This window comes from Desmodus rotundus, chromosome 10, assembly GCF_022682495.2.
Source record: "Desmodus rotundus isolate HL8 chromosome 10, HLdesRot8A.1, whole genome shotgun sequence".
NCBI classification, from domain to species: domain Eukaryota; kingdom Metazoa; phylum Chordata; class Mammalia; order Chiroptera; family Phyllostomidae; genus Desmodus; species Desmodus rotundus.
In genome coordinates, this window is record NC_071396.1 from 26,203,649 (window position 1) to 26,225,464 (window position 21,816).

Consider the following 21,816-nt stretch of genomic DNA (forward strand, 5'->3'; position numbering starts at 1 on the left):
TCAGATTCAAGGGATTTCGCACTCAGTGAAATATTTATAGTCCAGTGATACTGAGCAGGACAGGTATCAGCTACAAGGTAAATAGTCAATGTGGAATGTGGCCCCTCCTGGAACACAAGATGAGGAGGCAGCACATTCCTCAGCTGCTCTGGGGTCTCCAGCCCAGGTGTGGAGGGAGGTGAGAAGCTGCTCAGTAGGAGATGGGCCCAGACACACAGAGGGCTCTGGGACAGGGGCAGCCTGCTGAGCCAGCTGGTCTGTGACCTGGGCCATGTGTTGCCACAGACTTGATGGTCCTACAAGTTTCACTGGCACATGGGGATTCTGTTGCAGCCTGAGGAAGACCTGGGGCTGAATCCCAGGGAATATACACAGGATTTTCAGGCATATCTCAATATCACACACAAATAACTATGGTCCTCTTGAGTAAAAACCCTTGGCCTTATCTTCTGAGTCAAAATTGGCAACCATTCCCCTTGTACTAAAATGCGGCAACATGAAAGAAGCAACTACCAGGCTTTCCTCATCGTCCAGAATCTTCTCCAGCCACAAACCAAGAATCTAAGTGTCCCTACCCTCTGTCCCTCATGTCATGACTGAGGAAGCGATTGGAGGTGGACCACAGTCTGAAAGCCCTGAAAGGAGAGTGAGCTGAAAAGAGCAAAGATGCAGGGAAAGGCACTGCCATTGCCCTGCAAAATGGACTGTGATTTGCCAAAAAGGATTTCCTTGGTTTCAAAAAAAGAATGTTTGGCCACAGGTCACCAGGATACCATAGAACCTGAGCTGTCCATTATGTCCTGGGTGTGATGTCACACAAAGGAACACTAGGACATCCATTTAAAGTGGTATCTATGGGACTTCAGGTGATGATGGCAGGTAGCAGACATAGCTAACCACCTGGCAAAACCACACTGTAGAGATGTCACTGATACTGAGTAAACTAGAATAGTTACGGACTTGTCACAGACTGGACAAATGTGCAAGAGGAAACACACAAGGGTAAGAATGGTAGTGACCTCTCCTGTGGCTGTTGCTGCCTTCACTCAGGTCCTGCAGGGCCCTAAAGGTGAGGGACAGACAGGGAACCACAAGGAAGTGTGCTCCACTAGAACACAACCTGCATTTTGAAATCTATACAAAAAGAAAAATATGTAATATGTCTGTAAATAATGAATGGTGGGTAATAATGTTAAAATAAAACATAATTTGGTTTAAATGAATTTATTAATTCGGTCCCACCAGGCTGAGGTTCTGCATTTATATCTGCAGCTATATCTGGACCCAGAGAGAAGGCTCTAAACGTTCAGGGGATAGTTGGCTCAAGAAAGCACTCAGTGACGGCCCGGAAACTGTGACATGGAAAAGCTGCAGCTCCTTCCTTTGATGTGGAGGTGGGAATCCAGCAGCTTAGGGGGACAGGAATGTTGGAGTGGGTTTGTCTTTTAAGTCCTGTTTTACAATCTGGGAGAGTCCACATGGCATACATTCCACCAACACATAGATAAGTACATTTTAGAGAAAACACAAAATAGTTGAAGGTCTCCTTGCTCACTCCTCTCTCAAGGCCTCACCAGGCATGGGAAACTGAAGCCTCTCATTCCTAAAATCTAATGTGACAGGTAGAGAGCAGGTTCACAGCTGTGGGGAAGGGCTCAATGGACAGCAGGGGGAGGGGTAGGAGACTGAGTGAGAATATGAAAGATGAACTCAATAGACAGAAAACACTTTGGTGTTTGTGGTGGAAGGGGGAAGAAGAGAAAGAAGAAGGGCATAGGGGTGATAAATGGTGAAAAAGAAGACCTGACTTAAGTGGGTAAACCCACAATAAATTGTACAGATAATGGGATTCAAAATTTTCCACCAGCCCCTGTCACTCCAATATGTTCGATTAAAGTCAATAATCATTGCAGATAAACTGGGTCCCGAGGTAGCAGGGGCCTAAGGACCTTGTCCTATCACTAAATACTCAGTAGATCTGATCACCTAAAAGACAGCAAATCAAAGGATCATCAAATGAGTCTGACCAGTAGTGAGCTGTGGGCTTGGCTGATAAATCCCGGGTCTCCTGGAAGGGAAGACAGCAGCCCCCCGCATTCCCATGTGACCTGTACAAGCAGAAACACCCCAGATGCAGTGAACAATGGTGTAGCTGGAATCATAAACATCCTCAGTCTGTACTTCCACCAATATCCTATCCTGCACCAGTTACATTTTTAGAATTCTTTAGTGAAGGAAAGACCAGATCCTCTGTGCAAAATCCGAACACACAACAGATCATTTCTACTGTCAACCTTCCTTCATCCCCAAGAAAATGAGAGCCTTCGCCAGGGTAACTGTGTATGTGAGAAAAAGCAGAGAAACAGACAATCCACAGACGACAGGACACTGGTTCTGAACTGAACTTAGACTAGGAATCCACAGTGTCACCCAGACCATCCACTAACACTTGCAGCTTTTGCAGGCAGGTGAACAATGGGATTTTAGCTTCCGACCATTGGGAAATGGCCTAATGTTATTGGGCCCATCCTATAATTGTCCCATTGTTCTAGAATGCATAAGAGAAACAGACATAGCAGCTGAAAGAACCGCCACCAGGATCACTGGGAAGTGAGGGTTATATGGTGGGAAAGCCTACACAGAAGCCGTGACAACTGTCTGAACCCAGGACACTAGTGAGTGAGAAGCTGGACACACACTTGGGTGATGGGAGAGGTTTGTGCTCTACACACAAGGATTTAGAACATGCAGGAGTGCTGATTCCCACCACACCAACATTCCACGTCTAATTAGACTTCTGCAAAAAAAGAAGGAAGGAGGAGGAGGAAGAGGAAGAGAGTAAGAGGAACAGGAAGAATAAGAGAAGGAGGGGAAGAAACTTAGAAAATGACAGTAAATTGAGGCAAACTTTAACTACATGTGACTCTAAGTGCAGCAACACCCATGTGGTTACCCTGGTTGAGCAACCTCAGTTCAGGCATCTCCTGGTACCCGCAGCACCTACTGATCTGCACATGCCTTTCCAGTCATGTGAACCAAACGTCATGAAGGTTGGTTTTCCTCAGCCGGTAAGGCCCACTTAAGCCTAACCCTAACCCTAACCCAACTTCAGGGGCCCGTCCCTTAGCAGCCCTGTGTTTCTACCTAGTCTGCACATATCTGCTGCCTTTTCCATCCACAGGACACCCCTTCCCCTGTTCCATGACAAGTATGAGGTGATGCTGCCTGGACCAGTGAGTGGGCACAGTACTGCTAGGACTTCCTGACAGACTGTCAGGGTCAGAATTTCAGAATAAATCTCACTCAGATTCAAGGGATTTCGCACTCAGTGAAATATTTATAGTCCAGTGATACTGAGCAGGACAGGTATCAGCTACAAGGTAAATAGTCAATGTGGAATGTGGCCCCTCCTGGAACACAAGATGAGGAGGCAGCACATTCCTCAGCTGCTCTGGGGTCTCCAGCCCAGGTGTGGAGGGAGGTGAGAAGCTGCTCAGTAGGAGATGGGCCCAGACACACAGAGGGCTCTGGGACAGGGGCAGCCTGTGGTGCCAGCCGCCTGGTGACCTGGGCCATGTGTTGCCACAGACTTGATGGTCCTACAAGTTTCACTGGCACATGGGGATTCTGTTGCAGCCTGAGGAAGACCTGGGGCTGAATCCCAGGGCATATACTCAGGATTTTCAGGCATATCTCAAAATCACACACACAAATAACTACAGTCCTCTTGAGTAAAAACCCTTGGCCTTATTTTTTGAGTCACAATTGGCAAAAATACTTCATGTCCTAAAATGCGGCAACATGAATGGAGCAACCACCGGCCATCCTCATCTTCCAAAATCTTCTCCAGCCACAAACCAAGAATCTAAGTGTCCACACCCTGTGTCCCTTGTGTCATGACTGAGAAAGCAATTGGAGGTGGAATATGAGGCTGAAAGCCCTCCGAGATGTCCTTAACTCTGAGTCACAGAAAGATAGCAAAGCTGGACCTAGACGCTGGGGAGACATACTCAGGGGTCCCTGGGCTGTGGACACCTGGGTAGGAATATATTCACCAGGGTCCGATCTGTGCAGGATTCTTCTCACAGGGACCTGTGGGGAGGCAGGGCTTCCAGCTCTGACTGATGTCCATCTGGGCATCACAAGTGGATTCCATCCCCTCTGAAGCCCAAAGGAGTGTGAGCTGAAAAGAGCAAAGGTGGAGGGAAAGGCACTGACATTGCCCCGCAAAATGGACTGTGATTTGCCAAAAAGGATTTCCTTGGTTTCAAGAAAAGAATGTTAAAAAAAAAAAAAAAAAGAATGTTTTGCCACGGGTAACCTGGTTACCATGGAACCTGAGGTGTCCATTATGCCCTGGGTGTGATGTCACACAAAGGAACACTAGGACATCCATTTAAAGTGGTATCTATGGGACTTCAGGTGATGATGGCAGGTAGCAGACATGGCTAACCACCTGGCACAACCACACTGTAGAGATGTCACTGATACTGAGTAAACTAGAATAGTTACGGACTTGTCACAGACTGGACAAATGTGCAAGAGGAAACACACAAGGGTAAGAATGGTAGTGACCTCTCCTGTGGCTGTTGCTGCCTTCACTCAGGTCCTGCAGGGCCCTAAAGGTGAGGGACAGACAGGGAACCATGAGGAAGTGTGCTCCACTAGAAGGCAACCTGCATTTTTAAACAGATACAAAAAGAAAAATATGCAATATGTCTCGAATAATGAATGCTGGATAATAATGTTAAAATGAAACATAATTTGGTTTAAATGCATTTATTAATTCGGGTCCACAAAACAGAGATTCTGCATTTATATCTATAGCAGTATCTGGACCAACAGAAAAGGCTCTAAATGTTCAGGGGATAGTTGACTCAAGAAAGCACTCAGTGACAGCCCAGAATCTGTGACATGGAAAAGCTGCAGCTCCTTCCTTTGATGTGGAGGCGGGAATCCAAGAACTTAGGGGGACAGGCATGATGGAGTGGGTTCATCGTTTACATCCTGTTTTGCAACCTGGGAGTATCCACATGGCATACATTCCACCAGCACATTGAGAAATACATTTTAGAGGAAACTCATAGATTTGTGAGGGCCTCCGTGTTCACCCTTCTCTCCAGGCCTCACCAGGCATAGGAAACTGAAGCCTCTCAATCCTAAAATCTAACGTGACAGGTAGAGAGCAGGTTCACAGCTGTGGGGAAGGGCTCGATGGACAGCAGGGGGAGGGGTAGGAGACTGAGTGACCCCCACATTCCTACATGCATACAAGCATACAAGCATAAACACCCTGATTGTAGTGAACAATGGTGTAAACATCCTCAGTCTGTCCTTCCACCAATAACCTGTCCGGAGCCAGTTACATTTTTAGAATTCTTTAGTGAAGGAAAGACCAGATCCTCTGTGCAAAATCCCAACAGACAAGACAACATTTCTACTGTCAACCTTCCTTCATGCCTGACTTCATCCTAAAGAAAATGAGAGCCTTCCCCAGGGTGACTGTATTGGAGAAAAAGCAGAGAAACACACAATCCACAGATGACAGGGCCCTGGTTCTGAACTGCACTTGGACTAGGAATCCACAGTGTCACCATGTCCCTGCACTAACACCAGGAACTTTTAGGGGCACTGAGCAATGGAATTTTAGATGAGGACCATTTGGAAGTGGGTCCAAATGTGGTTGGACCCCACTTATCATTTCCCATCGACATAGAATGCATAAGAAAAAGAGACTTATCAGCTGAAAGATTCTCCATGCTGATTCACTGGGCAGTGAGGGTTCTGTGGTGGGAAGGTCTACACAGAAGCCATGAACACTTCCTGCACCCAGGACACTAATGAGTCAGGAACTGGACACACACCTGGGGGGATGGCACAATTTTGTTCTCTACACACCAGGATTTACAACATTCAGGAGTGCTGATTCCCACCACACCAACATTCCACTTCTAATTAGACTTGGGCAAAAAAAGAAGGAATAAGGAAGAGGAAGAGGAAGAGAGTAAGAAGAACAAGAAAAATAAGAAGACAGAGGAGAAGAAGGAGAAGAAACTTAGAAAATGACAGTAAATTGAGGCAAACTTTAACTACACGTGACTCTAACTGCTGCGGCAGTCACGTGGGTACCCTGGTTGAGCAACCTCAGTTCAGGCATCTCCTGGTACCCGCACCTCCTGGTACTCACATCTTCTGGTAGCCGCATGCTCCTACTGATCTGGCAAATGCCTTTCTAGGCATGTGAACCAAAGGTCACCAAAGTTGTTTTTACTGAGCCGTCAGGCTAGCATTTCCCCTCACTGCCCCACCTCGGGATATGTCCTGTTTGCAGCCCTGTGTCCCCCTCTAGCCTGCAGAAGTCCTGCTGCCTTTTCCATCCATAGGACACCCCTCCCACTGTTCCACCATGAGGATGGAGCGTATACTGCCTGGACCAGTGATGGGCACAGTTCTACAGTTCCTGACAGACTCTGAGGGTCAGAATTTCAGAATAAATCTCACTCAAATTCAGGGGGCTTCTCACTCAGTGAAATATTTATGGTCCAGTGACACTGGGCAGGACAGGTACAGCTACAAGGTAAATAGTAATTTGTGGAATGCAGCCCCTCCTGCAACACAAGATGAATAGCCCAGCACCCAGGGGGCCTCTGGATGCTGGAGGCAGCACACTGGTCAGCTGCGCAGGGGAATCCAGCCCAGGTGCAGGGGGAGCTGAGAAGCTGCTGAGAAGTTGAAGATGGGCCCAGACACACAGAGGGCCCTGTGACAGGGGCTGGTGGCAGACTTGATGGTCCTACAAGTTTCACTGGCAGATGGGGATCTGTTTGCAGTGGGAGGAAGTCCTGAGGCTGAATCCCAGGGTAGATACTGAGGATTTTCAGCCAGATCTCCATATCACACATAAATAACTCCTGTCCCCTTGAGTAAAAACACTTGGCCTTATCTTTTGAGTCAAGTTGGCAATCATACTCAAGAAAGCACTCCGTGACAGGGTAGAAACGGTGACAGGGAAAAGCTGCAACTCCTTCCTTTGATGTGGAGGCGGGAATCCAAGAGCTTAGGGGGACAGGCATGATGGAGTGGGTTTGTCTTTTAAGTCCTGTTTTGCAATCTGGGAGTGTCTGCAGGCATACCTTCCACCAGCACATAGAGAACTACATTTTAGAGAAAAAACATAAAATATTTGAAAGCCTCAGTGATCACTCTTCTTGCAAGGCCACACCTGGCAAGGGAAACTGAAGCCCTTCAATAATAAAGACGAATGTGACAGGTAGAGAGCAGGTTCACAGCTGTGGGGAAGGGCTTGATGGATGGTGGGGGAAGGATGGGTATGAGATTGAGAAAAAAAAGAGAGAAAGAGTTACAGACACAGAAAACATTTTCGTTACTGCTGGGGGAATGGGAAGGAGGGTGGAAGATGAGGGCATAGGGGTGATAAATGGTGAAAATTAAGACTTAAGGTAGTAAATGCACAATAAAATGTACAGATGATGTAAAATTGTGCACCAAAACCTGTATCATTTTGTCCACCAGTGTCACCCCAATAAATTCAATAAAAAATAGAAAATTGTGTTGGGATAAATCGGGTCCTGGGATAGCAGGGGCCAAAGGGCCTTGTTCTACCACTAAACCCTCAGTAGAACTGATCACCCTAAGAGACAGCAAATCAGAACCCACACAATGAGTCTGCCAGGCATTGAGCTGTGGGCTTGGCTGATTAATTTGGGGCTCCTGGAAGTAAAGACAGCAACCCCCCCACATTCCTATGTGATCTGTGTGAGCAGAAATATCCCAGGTAAATGAACAGTGGTGTAGCTGGAATCATAAAGACACTCAGCCTGTGCCTTACCCAATACCCTGTCCTGAGACAGTTACAGTTTTGAATTCTTCAGTGAAGGAAAGACCTGATCCTCTGGATGAAAGTCCAACAGGCAACAGAACATTTCTACTGTTAACTTTCCTGCATCCCTAAATAATGAGAGCCTTCCCTGGGTGACTGTGCATTGGAGAGAAAGCAGGGAAACAGATAATCCACACACTACGGGACCCTGGCTCTGAACTGCACTTGGACTATGAATCCAGTGTCACCGTATCCCTGCACTAACACTAGGGGCTTCTGAGGGAAGGCCAACAATCAAGTTTTAGCTAAGGACCATTTGGACGTGGGTCCAAATGTTGTCAGGCCCATCCTGTGATTGCCTTTTCACTCTAGAATGCATAAGAGAAACAGACGTAGCAGCTAACAGATTCCTCACTCAGGTTTACTGGGCAGTGAGGCTGCTGTGGTGGGGAAGTGTAAACAGAAGCCCTGAGAACTGCCTGCACCCAGAAATCTAGCGAATCAGAAGCTGCACACACACCTGGGTGGATGGCAGAGCTTGGATCCTCTATAACCTAGAATTTAGAATATGCAGGGGTCTGACCCCCCCAACTTAAGCATTCCACTCCTAATTTGGCTTGTGCAGGAAAAAAAAGAAATAGAAGGAAAAAAAGGAGGAGGAGAAGCATAGGCAGAGGAAGAAGAGGAAGGAGGTGGAGAAGAAGAAGAAATAACTTAGAAAATGACAGCAAATTAAGGGAAACCATAACTACAGGTGACACTATGGGCTGCAGCAGCACCCATGTGGTTAAACTGGTTGAGCAACCTCAGTTCACCCTTACCCTGGTACCTGATCACCTACTGATCTGGCAGATGCCTTTCCTCCATTTGCATGCAAAGGTTACCAAAGTTGTTTTTAGTCAGCCTGCAAGGCCCCCATAACCCTAACCCAACCTCAGGACACATCCCCTCTGCAGCCCTGTTGCTCTACCCTGCCTGCAGAGGTCCTCCTGTCTTTCCCATCCACAGGTGACCCCTCCCGCTGTTTCATGACAAGGATGAGGTGACACTGCCTGGACCAGAGAGTGGACACAGTGCTGCTAGGACTCACTGACAGACTCTGAGGGTCAGTATTTCAGAATGAATCTGACCCAAATTCAGGGAGCTTCTCACTCAGTGTAATATTCATAGTCACTGAGCAGGACAGGTACCTGTGGCAAGGTAAATAGTTGTGGGACACAGGCCCTCACAACACAAGAAGAAGAGGCCCAGCGCACAGGGGCCTCTGATGCTGGAGGCAGCACATTCCTCAGCTAGCTAGGGATTCCAGCCCAGGTGTGCAGGGAGCTCAGTTTGATATGTTCCCAGAAACACAGAGGGCTCTGTGATGTCCCTGTGACCTGGGCCACGTTTAGACTTGATGTTCGTACTAGTGTCACTGGTGGACAGAGGTTGTGTTTAGAACTCAGGAAGCCCTGGGGGTGAATCCCAGGGCAGATGCTCAGTGTTTACAGCCGAGGTCTTGACATCCCACACAGGTAACTGCTGTCCTTTTGAGTACAAACACTTGGCCTTACTTTTCAGTCAAAATTGGCAAACACACTTCATCTCTGAAAAGGCAGCAACATGAGTGGTTCAACCAACTGCTTTTACCCCATCCTCTGTCCCTTGGGTCATTAGTGAGGAAGGGTGTGCAGAATGGTGCCCAGGGCTGCAAGCCCTTGGAGACGTCCTTACCTTGAGTCTCAGAGAAAGAGCAGACACTGGACCCATACGCTGGGGAAGCGGACACTCAGGGATCGCTGGGCTGTGGAGACCTGGGCAGGAATCTGAATCCACAGGGGTCTGATCTCCACAGGATCCTGTCCACAGGGACCTGCGGGGAGGCTGGGCTTCCAGGCTCTGGCTGAAGTCCATCGGGCATAACAGGTGGGAATCATCCTCTCTGAAGCCCAAAGCAGTCTGAGCTGAAAGAGCACAATCAGGGGAAGGCACTGCCATTTCCCTTCCAAATGGACTGTGACTATCCCCAAAGGCTTTCCTTGGCTTCAAAAGAGGAATGTGAACCAGGGGCCACTAGGTTGCCATGGAACCTGAGCTGTCCATTGTGACCTGGCATGATGTCACCCACGATGTCATAAAGGCCAGGCAGAGGAAGACCCCAGCACCCATTCACAGTGGTCCCCACAGGATAGCCCCTGGGAAGACCCTGCAGGAGGAAGCAGCTGTGTCACCAGTGGCCCCAACGCTATGGGAGCCCATGCTGCACATTGAGGGTCTCTCAGCATCGGCCCCGCGGGGGCCCCTGCGCTCTGTGCAGGGAGGACGGAGAATGTGGCTGGTTTCTAGGTCCTTTCACACGATGTGGGTGAAATTTCAGAAAAGGGACAGCAGCAGCAGGACAGGCCATCTGTGGACATCCATGGAGGAGAGTACGTCAGGGAACCGCCCCCCCAAGAGAGATAATCTCAGGCAGTTCAGCTCATCACTCCCTTGGCTGGGGAGGACCATGCCCGGATGCAGCACCCTAGGCTGGTCCACAAGTCTGGGTCAGTGATCAGGGGTCAGCGGGAACGTGATGCTGAGCATGCGGGCGCTGGACTCCAGGGGACGGGGGCGGCGGGGGGAGGACAGGTCTCCTCAGTGGATATAAAACCCTGAATCTTGTGTCTCAAGTGATGCTGGGACAGTGAGGCCTTGGAGAGGAAGACTTCAGTTATCTCATGGACAGGGGGACACAGTGTCATTTCACTCAGATGTGGGATATGACACCAAAAGCCACAAAGATAATAAACACACAATCAAAAACACACTTACAGATGCACCCATGGAATGGTGGATATCAGAGGGGAAGGAAATGGAGGAGCACAGAGAGGGTAGAGGTCACATACAGAATAATGAAACAACATAGGACTTTTGGGGTGACCACACCTCAAATTTTTGTAATGTTATTAACCAATGGCATGTACATGGACGACAGTGTGGTGACTGCCAGGGGGGAGCTGGGATGGTGGAGGAGGTGATGGGGACAAATGGTGAAGGAAGGAGACTTGATTTGGGTGCTGAGCTCACAGTACAGGGTACTGATGGTGTGGTTTGGAATTGTGTGCCTGAAACTCGTGTAATTCTGTCAATTCATGTCACTCACTAAATTCAATAAAAACGAAAAGAAACATACAACAAAAAAAATATAGAGACTTTTTTTATTTTAAATAACACAAGACTGTTTTTGTTTAGTTACCTCAGCTCACTAAGGATCTGGTGGAACATCTGTTGAACTTGGCAGTGGACAGTGTTGTATGGTGTTTCCATCAGATATTCAATGTGGAAGAGTTTCTACAAAAATAAAAAAAAATATTACATGTAACAGGTAAAAAGCAATCTGATTCCAGGGTTTAGACAGTCAGGAAGAGTCTAAATGTCAAGGTGAGGCATCCTCAGAGGGTGGCGTGAGAACAGTGTGAGGATCCACCGTATTCCTGCGGCGCAGTCTCAGCGTCTATGGGGAAGGCGGGGATGTTCTAGAATCCCTGTGTGGTGCCCGCAGCAGCAGTCAATGTGGAGTCTGTGACCCATAATCATATGTGTGGAACTCCTCGAAGATTCTACCCAAGTGCCCAGATTCAGCTTGAAAAGCTTCAATAACAGAGTAGTATTTTTATAATATATATATTTTATTGTTATTCAAGTACACTTTTCTGCCCTTCCCCCCCACCCCAGCCCAACACTCCAGCCCTTCCCACCTCCCTCCTGTTTCCACCCCCTCTTGTCCTTGTGTCCTTCACAATTGTTCCTGCAAACCCTTCCTCTTTTCCCCTGAAATTCCCTCTCCTCTCCCCCCGGTCACTGTCAGACTGTTCTCAATTTCAGTGTCTTTGGTTATATTTTGTTCATCTGTTTGTTTTGTTGATTGGGAACTGCCTTTTGACCCAGCAATTCCACTGCTGGGACTATACCCTAAGAACCCTGAAACACCAATCCAAAAGAACCTGTGCACCCCAGTGTTCACAGCAGCACAATTTACAATAGCCAAGTGCTGGAAGCAACCTAAGTGCCCATCAGAAAATGAGTGGATCCAAAAACTATGGTACATTTACACAATGGAAATCTACACAGCAGAGAGAAAGACGGAGCTTCTACCCTTTGCCACAGCATGGATGGAACTGGAGAGCATTATGCTAAGTGACATAAGCCAGGTGGTGAAAGACAAACACCATTTGATATCACCTTTAAGAATAACAGAGTAGTTTTAGTTCTCAGCGATCCCAACTCAGAAGAGAGGAAAGTGGAAGGGTCCATTTGGAGAATTGTACCACATCCTGGAGAAAACTAGAATAATTGAGAACTCTGCATAGATTGGCAGAAGGTACAGAGGAAACACTCAAAACTAAGAACAGTAATAGCCTCCCTGCAGCCAGGTGCCACGTCGACCACACTCAAGTCCCTATAGGAGCCGAAAGGTGAGGGACATGGACTGAACCTTAGGAAGTGTGCGGCACTTTGTGAGCACTTTCTGAGTTTTCCAATTTATGCAATGAGAGGTAGTGGAATATGTGTGGGAATGCTTCCTGGTGGGTATAATGGAACTGATAATGGTGGGGGACAGGTTCAGAACTGACATTGTTCCTGTGACACAGATCCTGTGAGAACTGACATTGTTCCTGTGAGAACCAAAAGGTGACTGTGACCCTACGTCAAAGAAAAGGCATCGAGGGTTCTGCCTCAGGTCACTCTTGTCTGTCCCAGACCCATCCTGACGTCATCCTCTCCTTCTGGAAAGCACACCTGAAACAGACGTAGCAGCTGAAGGACCCCCACAGTGGTTGGCTCGGGAGTGAGGTGCTGGGGTGGGAAAGTCTAAACAGAAGCCGTGAGAACTGCCCGCACCCAGGAAACCAGTGCATCAGAAGCTGCACGCACACCTGGGTGGACGGCAGAGGTGTGCGCCACTAGCAAGGATGTGAGAGATGCAGGGGTGCTCATTCCCACCACATTCTCATTCAACTCTTTATTTGGCTTGAACAACAAAAAAATTAAACTCAGGGAATGACCGTTGATGATCACACGCAGGTCACCCACCTCCCTCTGCCGTACTGTGCGGATTGTTGGGGAGCGCACTCTCACCTCACCTGATAATCGTATGCACCCACTGACCTGGAAACTGCCTTCTCCTCCACAAGTGTCCAAAGTCAACCAGAGCAGTTTCCTCCCAGGTCACAGCGAGAAACACACCCTCACTGTCTCACTCAGGGGCACCTCCGCCCCTCAGCCCTATGTCACTGTCTGTCTGCAGAGACCTGGCTGCCTCTTCCTTCCACAGCCAGCCCCACCCCCTACTCCACTGCTCCATTAGCAAGATGTGGGCCCACGGCATGCACCCAGCAGGGAGAACAGTACAGCTCTGCTCTACACTGGACACCCGTAGGGTCAGCAGTTGTGGGAAAATCCAGCTAAAACTCAGGGCTCTTCTCCCTCAGGGAGCACGCACAGTCCCGTGTGCTGAGCAGGACAGGAAATGGCTTCGAGGAAAACAGTGACTCTTGCCATCGGCTCCCTCCTGCAACCAGCCTGGAGGCCCAGCACCCAGCGGTCTCTGGCTGTGGGACGCAGCGCGTTTCTCAGGACCACTGTCTGCACCACGTTGTGCGGCAACCTGAGCAGCTGTGCAGTTAGAGTGGGACCAGGAACATGCAAGGCTCTGGCACAGGCCCAGGTGCTGTGCCAGCTGCTCTGTGGAGGACCAACACAGGGCTGTGGCCCCTGCAGGAGGCCCTTACCTTTGGAGTCACAGAGAAACAGCAGGGCCTGGGACCACGCTGCCAAACCTTGTCCTAGTGGTCACTTGGTGGAGAGAGCGGGACACACAGAAGTCCGATCCCAAAGTTCCAAGGGACCCTGGCTCTGCAGGGACCTGGGGGGAGGTAGGGGCCCCAGGCATAGGCAGAGGTCCATCTGGACATCACAGGAGCCTTCATCCCTCTGACACCCATAGCAGTCCCACCTCAGAGGGGCATGCAGTCAGGGAAGGGGGCTCTCGTCACCCCTTAAAATCAGCTGTGGGTCGGTGGTCTGAATTGAGTGGTGGCGGCGGAGTGAAGATGGAAACAATTCTCAAGCAGCAGCGGCTCTATCATGAGGAGAAGGAGCGGCTCATGGATGTCATGGCCAAAGAGATGCTCACTAAGAAGTCCACGCTCCGGGACCAGATCAACTCTGACCACCGCACGCGGGCCATGCAAGATAGGTACGTGGAAGTCAGTGGGAACCTGAGGGATTTGTATGACGATAAGGACGGGTTATGGAAGGAGGAGCTCAATGCCATTTCAGGACCTAATGAATTTGCTGAATTCTATAATAGACTCAAACAAATAAAAGAATTTCACCGGAAGCACCCAAATGAGATCTGTGTGCCAATGTCAGTGGAATTTGAGGAGCTCCTAAAGGCTCAAGAGAATCCAAGTGAAGAGGCACAAAATCTGGTGGAGTTCACAGATGAAGAGGGATACGGTCGTTACCTGGATCTCTACGACTGTTACCTCAAATACATAAACCTGAAGGCCTCTGAGAAGCTGGATTATATCACATACCTGTCCATCTTTGACCAGTTATTTGATATTCCTAAAGAAAGGAAGGACGCGGAGTACAAGTGATACCTGGAGATGCTGCTTGAGTACCTCCAGGAATACACAGATAGAGTGAAGCCCCTCCAAGATCAGAATGAACTTTTTGGGAAGATTCAAAATGAGTTTGAGAAGAAGTGGGAGAACGGTACCTTTCCTGGATGGCCGAAAGAGACAAGCAGGGCCCTGACACATGCTGGAGCCCACCTTGACCTCTCTGCTTTTTCCTCCTGAGAGGAGTTGGCCTCCCTGGGTCTGGAAAGATTGAAATCTGCACTCCTAGCTTTAGGCTTAAAGTATGGCGGGACCCTAGAAGAGCGAGCCCAGAGGCTATTCAGCACCAAAGGAAAGTCCCTGGAGTCACTCGACACCTCCCTGTTTGCAAAAAATCCCAAGTCAAAGGGTACCAAGTGAGATGTGGAGAGGAACAAAGATATTGCTTTCCTCGAAGCCCAGATCTATGAATACGTAGAGATTCTTGGGGAACAGCGACATCTCACTCACGAAAATGTCCAGCGCAAGCAGGCAAGGACAGGAGAAGAGCAAGAAGAGGAGGAGGAAGAGCAGATCAGTGAGAGCCAAAGTGAGGATGAGGAGAACGAGATCATTTACAACCCTCAAAACTGCCCCTTGGCTGGGATGGCAAACCCATCCCCTACTGGCTGTATAAGCTTCATGGCCTAAATATCAACTACAGCTGTGAGATCTGTGGAAACTACACCTACTAAGGTCCCAAGGCCTTCCAGCAGCACTTTGCTGAGTGGCATCACGTGCACGGCATGCAGTGTCTGGGCATCCCAAACACTGCCCACTTCGCCAACGTGACACAGATTGAAGATGCCGTCTCTTTGTGGGCCAAGCTGAAGCTGCAGAAGGCGTCAGAATGGTGGCAGCCCGAAACTGAGGAAGAGTATGAAGACTCCAGTGGGAATGTTGTGAATAAGAAGACATATGAGGATCTGAAAAGACAAGGACTGCTCTAGTAGTGTTCAGGAGTGCACTTCAGCTCTCGGGCTTGCCCAGGCTTCCCTAAGATTTGCTTTTTCTATTTCTCCCAACCAAGTGCGCCTACAGACTCTGCTAGTCTTACAGTCTGGTGTGCATCCTGTAGAGACAAGGCATGCTGGCAGGTTGTGGAGTTGAAATGTGTTTTATTTTTGTTTTATATTAAAAAAAATTCAGAAAAAAAAAGTCAGCTGTGATTTATCCAACAGGGTTTCCTTGGTTTCAAAAAATAAATGTTGGACAATGGCTAATGGAAGCTGAGCTGTCTATTGTGACCTGAGTGTGATGTCACCCATAGGACGACTACGACATCCATGTAAAGTGGTACATATGACATGGCACCTGGACAAACATTAGTAGTCACCTGAAGTAGGTACCGCAGGGGCCCACACGCCTTTCGCCGCAGTGTCTGTCAATGAGTCTGCACCTGTGGGCACACTGGGAGCTTCTGAGGACCTGGGGCAGAGGAGGGAAAGCTATGGTCTGGTTTCCAGATCATTCAGCAAACTCAGGAGGCAACACCAGGAACTGGATGGCTCCAAAGTGACAGGACATCTATGGGACATTTCTCAAGGACAGAGGGTCAAGAAAAACCTCCCATGGGAACACATGCCCCTCATCATTAACTTTGATAGGAAGCATAAATGATCACATATGCAAGTACATGATTTCTATCCTCTGGCCAACATTTTACTTCATTTTTATTATTATTTCTAAATATATATTGATTTTTAGAGAAAGGACAGATGGAGACAGAGACAAACAGTGACTTGTTCCATTTAGTGACATATTCACTGGCTGATTCCTGCATGTGCCCTGACAGGGGATCAATTTGCAACTTTGGGAGATCGGGAAGATGCTCTAAACACCTGAGATACCCGTCCAGGGATGGCCAGTATTTTCAATGAATATTTGGAAACTTCACTAAAACATGTCAGTTGATTTGACAATAAAATTGGGGAAGAGGTATGCAGAGAGACCTCTCTCTCCAGGGGCAAAAACCCAGGAGACACGTGTCTGTCCTGTGATTCCTATCACAGGGTGACCTCACAGAGGAGGACACAGGTAATCAAGTAGACAAGATGACACGTTCTGGTCTTTCACTTCTACAAAAGGTATAAATGAAAACCACACACAACAGACACACTCACAGACACAGAGAGCAGTACGGTTGATTACAGAGAAAAAGGGGGTGAAGAAGGACGAAGGGACTAAAGGGGTCAAACCCCAGGGGACAGAGGAGACCAGACTTTGGACAGTGAGCACACAGAGTGGGAAGACATCACATTAAAAATTGTCCACCTGACGTTTATGTAACATTACCCCAACCAATTTCATTGTAAAAATCTTAAAGACCTTTAGTTGGTCACCTCTGAATTACAAAAAGACATGCTTCCTTCTTTCAATAATAGAAATATGTTTTGTTTACTTACATTTTGTTCACACACCTAAGGATCAGGTGGATGATGGGTGGAGACTCGGTAGTAGGAGGGGTGCTGTGTGGTATCAGCCCTCGGACAGACCATGAGCAACAGTGTCTGTGAAAAGAAAAGAGAAGCAATTGATACAGTTCAAAACCAACTTCTGCTTCCAGAGTCCAGCCATTCAGGACACCTTCTGTGTCCTGGGCCACAGCCTCATCTGATGCAGGAGTGAGGCCCGCTGGCCCGCCCATGGGCTTCCTGCTCTCCAGTTCCAGTGTATGCGGTGATGGCAGAGACGTGCTGAGCAGTTTCTGAGTGGCCCACAGCTGCGGACCTGGGGCTACTCTACACAGTCACTTGGGACGGTCACATGATTATATCCCACACTCAAGATTCAGCTTGAAGAGCTTCAGGAAAAGAGTTGTCTTAGTTCTCAGTGGTTCTAAGCCAGAGGCCAGAGGGGAGAAACTTGGAATGGTTAATTGTAGAGATGTAATTGATATTGAAATAAATTAGAATAATTCAGGGCTTGCCACAGAATGGAAAGGTGCAAGAGGAAACACACAACGGTAAGAATGTCAGTGACCTCTCCTGTGGCCATGGCCACCTTGACTGAGGTCCTTGCAGGGCCCTAAAGGTGAGGGACTTAGAGGGAAATATGTACAAAAAGAGAAACATGCACTACATCGCCAAAAATTGATGATGTACGTAAAGTTAAAAAGAAACATAAATTTGAGCCCTGGCTGGTGTGGCTCAGTATACGCAGCACCAGCCTGAGAACCAAAGGGTTCACCAGTCAGGGAACACGCCTGGGCTGCAGGCCAGATGCCCAGTTGGGGGCGCATGAGAGGCAACCACATATTATTTCTCTACCTCTCTTTCTCCCTTTTCCTTCTGTCTATAAATAAATAAATAAATAAATAGATCTTAAAAAAGAGAAACATAAATTGGGCTTAAATGAAGTTTATTAGTTTGGGCCCATGAGGCAGAGATTCTGCATTTATATCTGCAGCTGTATCTGGCCCAACAGAAAAGGCTCTGAATGTTTAGGGGATGGTTGACTCAAGAAAGCACTCAGTGACGGCCCAGAAACTGTGACATGGAAAAGCTGCAGCTCCTTTCTTTGATGTGGAGGTGGGAATTCAAAAGCTTAGGGACACTGGAATGATGGAATGTATTTATCATTTAAGTCCTATTTCACAATCTCAGAGTGTCCAAATGCCATACTTTTCATCAGGACATTGAGAAATACATTTAGGGAAGAAACATAAAATATCTGAGGGCCTCTGGGATCACCCTTCTCTCAAGGTCACACCTAACATAGGAAACTGAAGCCTCTCAAGAATAAAATCTAATGTGGCAGGTAGAGAGCAGGTTCACAGAGGTGGGGAAGGACTTGATGGACCACAGGGAGAGGAGTATGAGATTGAGCAAAAAACATGAAAGATGAACTCATAGACACAGAAAACACTTTGGTGTTTGTGGCAGAAGGGGGAGTAGGAAAGAGAAGGGCATAGGGGTGATAAGTGGTGGAAACGAAGACCTGACTTAAGTTGGTACACGCACAACAGAATGTACAGATGTTGTAAAATTGTGCACTGAAAACTTGTATCGTTTTGCTAACCAGTTTGACCCCCAATAAATTCAACAGAAAGTAAATAATCATCTGGGGAGAAATTGGGTCCCGAGATAGCAGGGTCCAAATGTCCTTCTCCTATCACAAAACACTTGGTAGATCTGATCACATAAAAGACAGCAAATCAAAGTATCATCAAATGATTATAACTGGTACTGAGCTGCAGGGATGGTAATTAATCCCAGGTTACCTAGAAGTGAAGACAGCAAGCCCCTGGATTCCTATATGACCTGCACGAGCAGAAAAATCCTGGGGGAAGTGAACAGTGGTGTAGCTGGAATCATAAAGACGTTCAGTCTGTGCCTTAACCAATACCCTGTCCTGAGACTCTTAGATTCTTAGAAATCTTTAGCGAAGGAATGACCTAATCCTCTGGACAAAATCCCAACAGACAACAGAACATTTCTACTGTCAACCTTCCTTCATGACTGACTTCATGCCCGACCTCATGCCCCAGAAAACGAAAGCATTCTCCAGGGTCACTGTGTGTTGGAGAGAAAGCAGAGAAATGTGACCACAGACCACGGGACCCTGCTTCTGAACTGTAAGGGACTAGGAATCCAGACCCTGTGACCAGTCACCTTTACCTTGCAGTAACACTAGCAACTTTTAGGGGAGCTGAGCAATGGAATGTTAGCCCAGGACCATTTGGAACTGGCCTAATGTCATTGGGCTCTTCTTGTCATTGTCCCTTCACTGTAGAATTCATAAGAGAAATACATGTAGTGGGTGAAAGAACCCCCACTGGTTCACTGGGCAGTGAGGGTTAGGTGGTGGGAAAGTCTACACAAAAGCCATGACAATTGTCTGCACCCAGGACACTAGTGACTGAGAAGCTGGACACATACCTGGGTGGACGGCAGAGGTTTGTGCTCTACACACAAGGATTTAGAAAACACAGGAGTGCTGATTCCCACCACACCAACATTCCACTTCTAATTAGACTTGTGAAAAAAAAAGGAAAAAGTAGGAGAGGAAGAGGAACAGGAAGAATGAGGAAGAGAAGGAGGAGATAAAACTTAGAAAATGACAGTAAATTGAGGCAAACTAACTACATGTGACTCTAACTGCTGGGGCAGCCACATGGTTACCCTGGTTGAGCAACCTCAGTTCAGGCATCTCCTGGTACATGTATGCACCTAGTGATGTGCACATGCCTTTCTAGTCATGTGAACCAAAGGTCACCAAAGTTGTTTATACTCAGCCGGCAAGGCCTGCACATCCTTCACTGTCCCACCCCACAGCACACCCTCTCTGCAGCCCTGTGTCCCCACCTAGTCTGCAGAGGTCCTGCTGCCTTTACCATCCACAGGACACCCCTCCTGCTGTTCAATGACGAAGATGAGGTTACACTGCCTGGACCAGTGAGCGGGCACAGTGCTGCTAGGACTTCCTGACAGACTCTGTGGGTCAGAAGTTCTGGACTAAAGGCGAAAAATATTCAGGGGGCCTCTCACTCAGTGAAATATTTATAGTCCAGTGATACTGAGCAGGACAGGTACAGCTACAAGGTAAATAGTGATTTGTGGAATGCAGCCTGTCCTGGAACATAAGACGAAGAGGCCCAGTACCCAGAGGGCCTCTGGATGCTGGAGGCAGCACATTCCTCGCTACGCTGGGGTCTGCAGCCCAGGTGTGCGGGGGGCTGAGAAGCTGCTCAGTTGGAGACGGGCCCAGAGACACAGAGGGCTCTGTGACAGGGGCAGCCTGATGTGCCACCTGCCCTGTGACCTGGGCCATGTGTTGCTGCAGACTTCATGGTCCTACAAGTTTCTCTGGTGGACAGAGGTTCTGTTTAGAGAGTTAGGAAGGCCTGGGGGTGAATCCCAGGGCAGATGCCAAGGAGGTTCAGCCAGCTCTTGACATCACACACAAATAACTGCTGTCCTTCTGAGTAAAAACTCTTGGTTTTATCTTTTGAGTCAAAACTGGCAAATATTCTTCATCTCTGAAAAGGCAGCAACGTGATTAGGGCAACTACTTGCTTTCACTCAGAAATCATTTCCTCTCAGTGCACTAGAGTCTCAGTGTCCCTGCCCTTGGTCCCTCATGTCATCACTGAGAAAGTGTATGGAGGACAGACCACGGGGCTGCAAGCCCTCCAGGATGTCCTTACCTCCGAGTCCCAGAGAAAGAGCAGACACTGGGTCCAGATGCTGGGGAAGCTGATACTCAGGGGTCACTGGGCTGTGGACACCTGGCAGGAATCTGTATCTGTACGAGTCTGATCTCCACAGGGACCTGAGGGAAGGCTGGGCTTCCAGGCTCTGGCTGAGGTCCATCGGGGCATCATAGGTGGTTCCATCCCCTCTGAAGATCAAAGCGGTCCAAGCTGAAAAGAGCAAAGATTCAGAAGAAAGTACTCCCATTTCCCCTCAGATTGGACCCTGACTTCCCCAAAGGCTTTTCTTGGTTTCAAAGGAGGTATATTTAACCACAGGTCACCAGGTTACCACAGAACCTGACCTGTCCATTGTGACCTGGTGTGACATCACCCATTCATACACAGGATATGCACAGAAAGAGCCCAGCAGCCATTCACAGTGGTCCCCACAGGATGGCACCTGGCAGACCCTGCAAGAGGAAGCGGCTGTGTCACCAGTGGCCCCAATGCCCTGGGAGCCCACGCTACACAGTGAGGGTCTCTCAGCCTTGGTCCTGCGGGGGCCCCTGTGCCATGTGCAGGGAGGATAGAGAATCGTGTCTGGTTTCTAGGTGTTTTCACAGGATGTGGATGAAATGTCAGAAAAGGGACAGCAGCAGCAGGACAGGCCATCTGTGGACACCCATGGAGGACAGTGGATCAGGGAAACCCTTCCAGAGGGACATAATTTCAGGCAGTTCAGCTCATCACTCCCTTGGCTGGGGAGGACTATGCCCAGATGCAGCACCCTAGGCTGGTCCACGCTCTGGGCCGCAGTCTGTGTCAGTGATCAGGGGCCTGCGGGAACGTGATGCTGAGCATGCAGGCTCTGGACTCTGGGGGACAGGGGTGGGGGATGGGTCTCCTCAACGGGCAGTTGGACACCCAAAACCTTGTGTCTAGGGTGACACCAGGACAGTAGCACAGAGGCCTGGCGCCCAGCGATCTCTGGCTATTGGACACAGCGTGTTTCTCAGGACCACTGTATGCACCACGCTGTGCCATGACCTGAGCAGCTGCGCAGTGAGAGTGGGACCAGGAACATGCAGGGCTCTGGCACAGGCCCAGGTGCTGTACCAGCTGCTCAGTGACCTGGCCCATATGTTGTCCCAGACATGACAGTCCTACATGTGTCACTCGTGGACAGGGACTCTGTTTGGAGCCTCAGG

At 48.6% G+C, this 21,816-nt stretch overlaps 1 long non-coding RNA gene and 1 pseudogene across 1 annotated transcript in view; one reads left to right on the top strand and one right to left on the bottom strand.

The window, feature by feature from the left end:
• The window catches only part of LOC123479887 (uncharacterized), a 50,340-nt gene extending 29,519 nt beyond the window's left edge, over positions 1-20,821 (bottom strand). Inside the window, exons 1-4 of the long non-coding RNA XR_008425423.1 lie at positions 20,621-20,821; positions 16,878-16,982; positions 11,061-11,155; positions 9,557-9,786 (exon numbers count right to left, since the gene is read on the bottom strand). This is a non-coding gene — a long non-coding RNA (uncharacterized lncRNA). The remainder of the gene's footprint in view (positions 1-9,556; positions 9,787-11,060; positions 11,156-16,877; positions 16,983-20,620) is intronic.
• On the top strand, positions 13,861-15,564 carry LOC112306002 (splicing factor 3A subunit 3 pseudogene; annotated as a pseudogene).
• Positions 20,822-21,816: the final 995 nt, after the last annotated feature.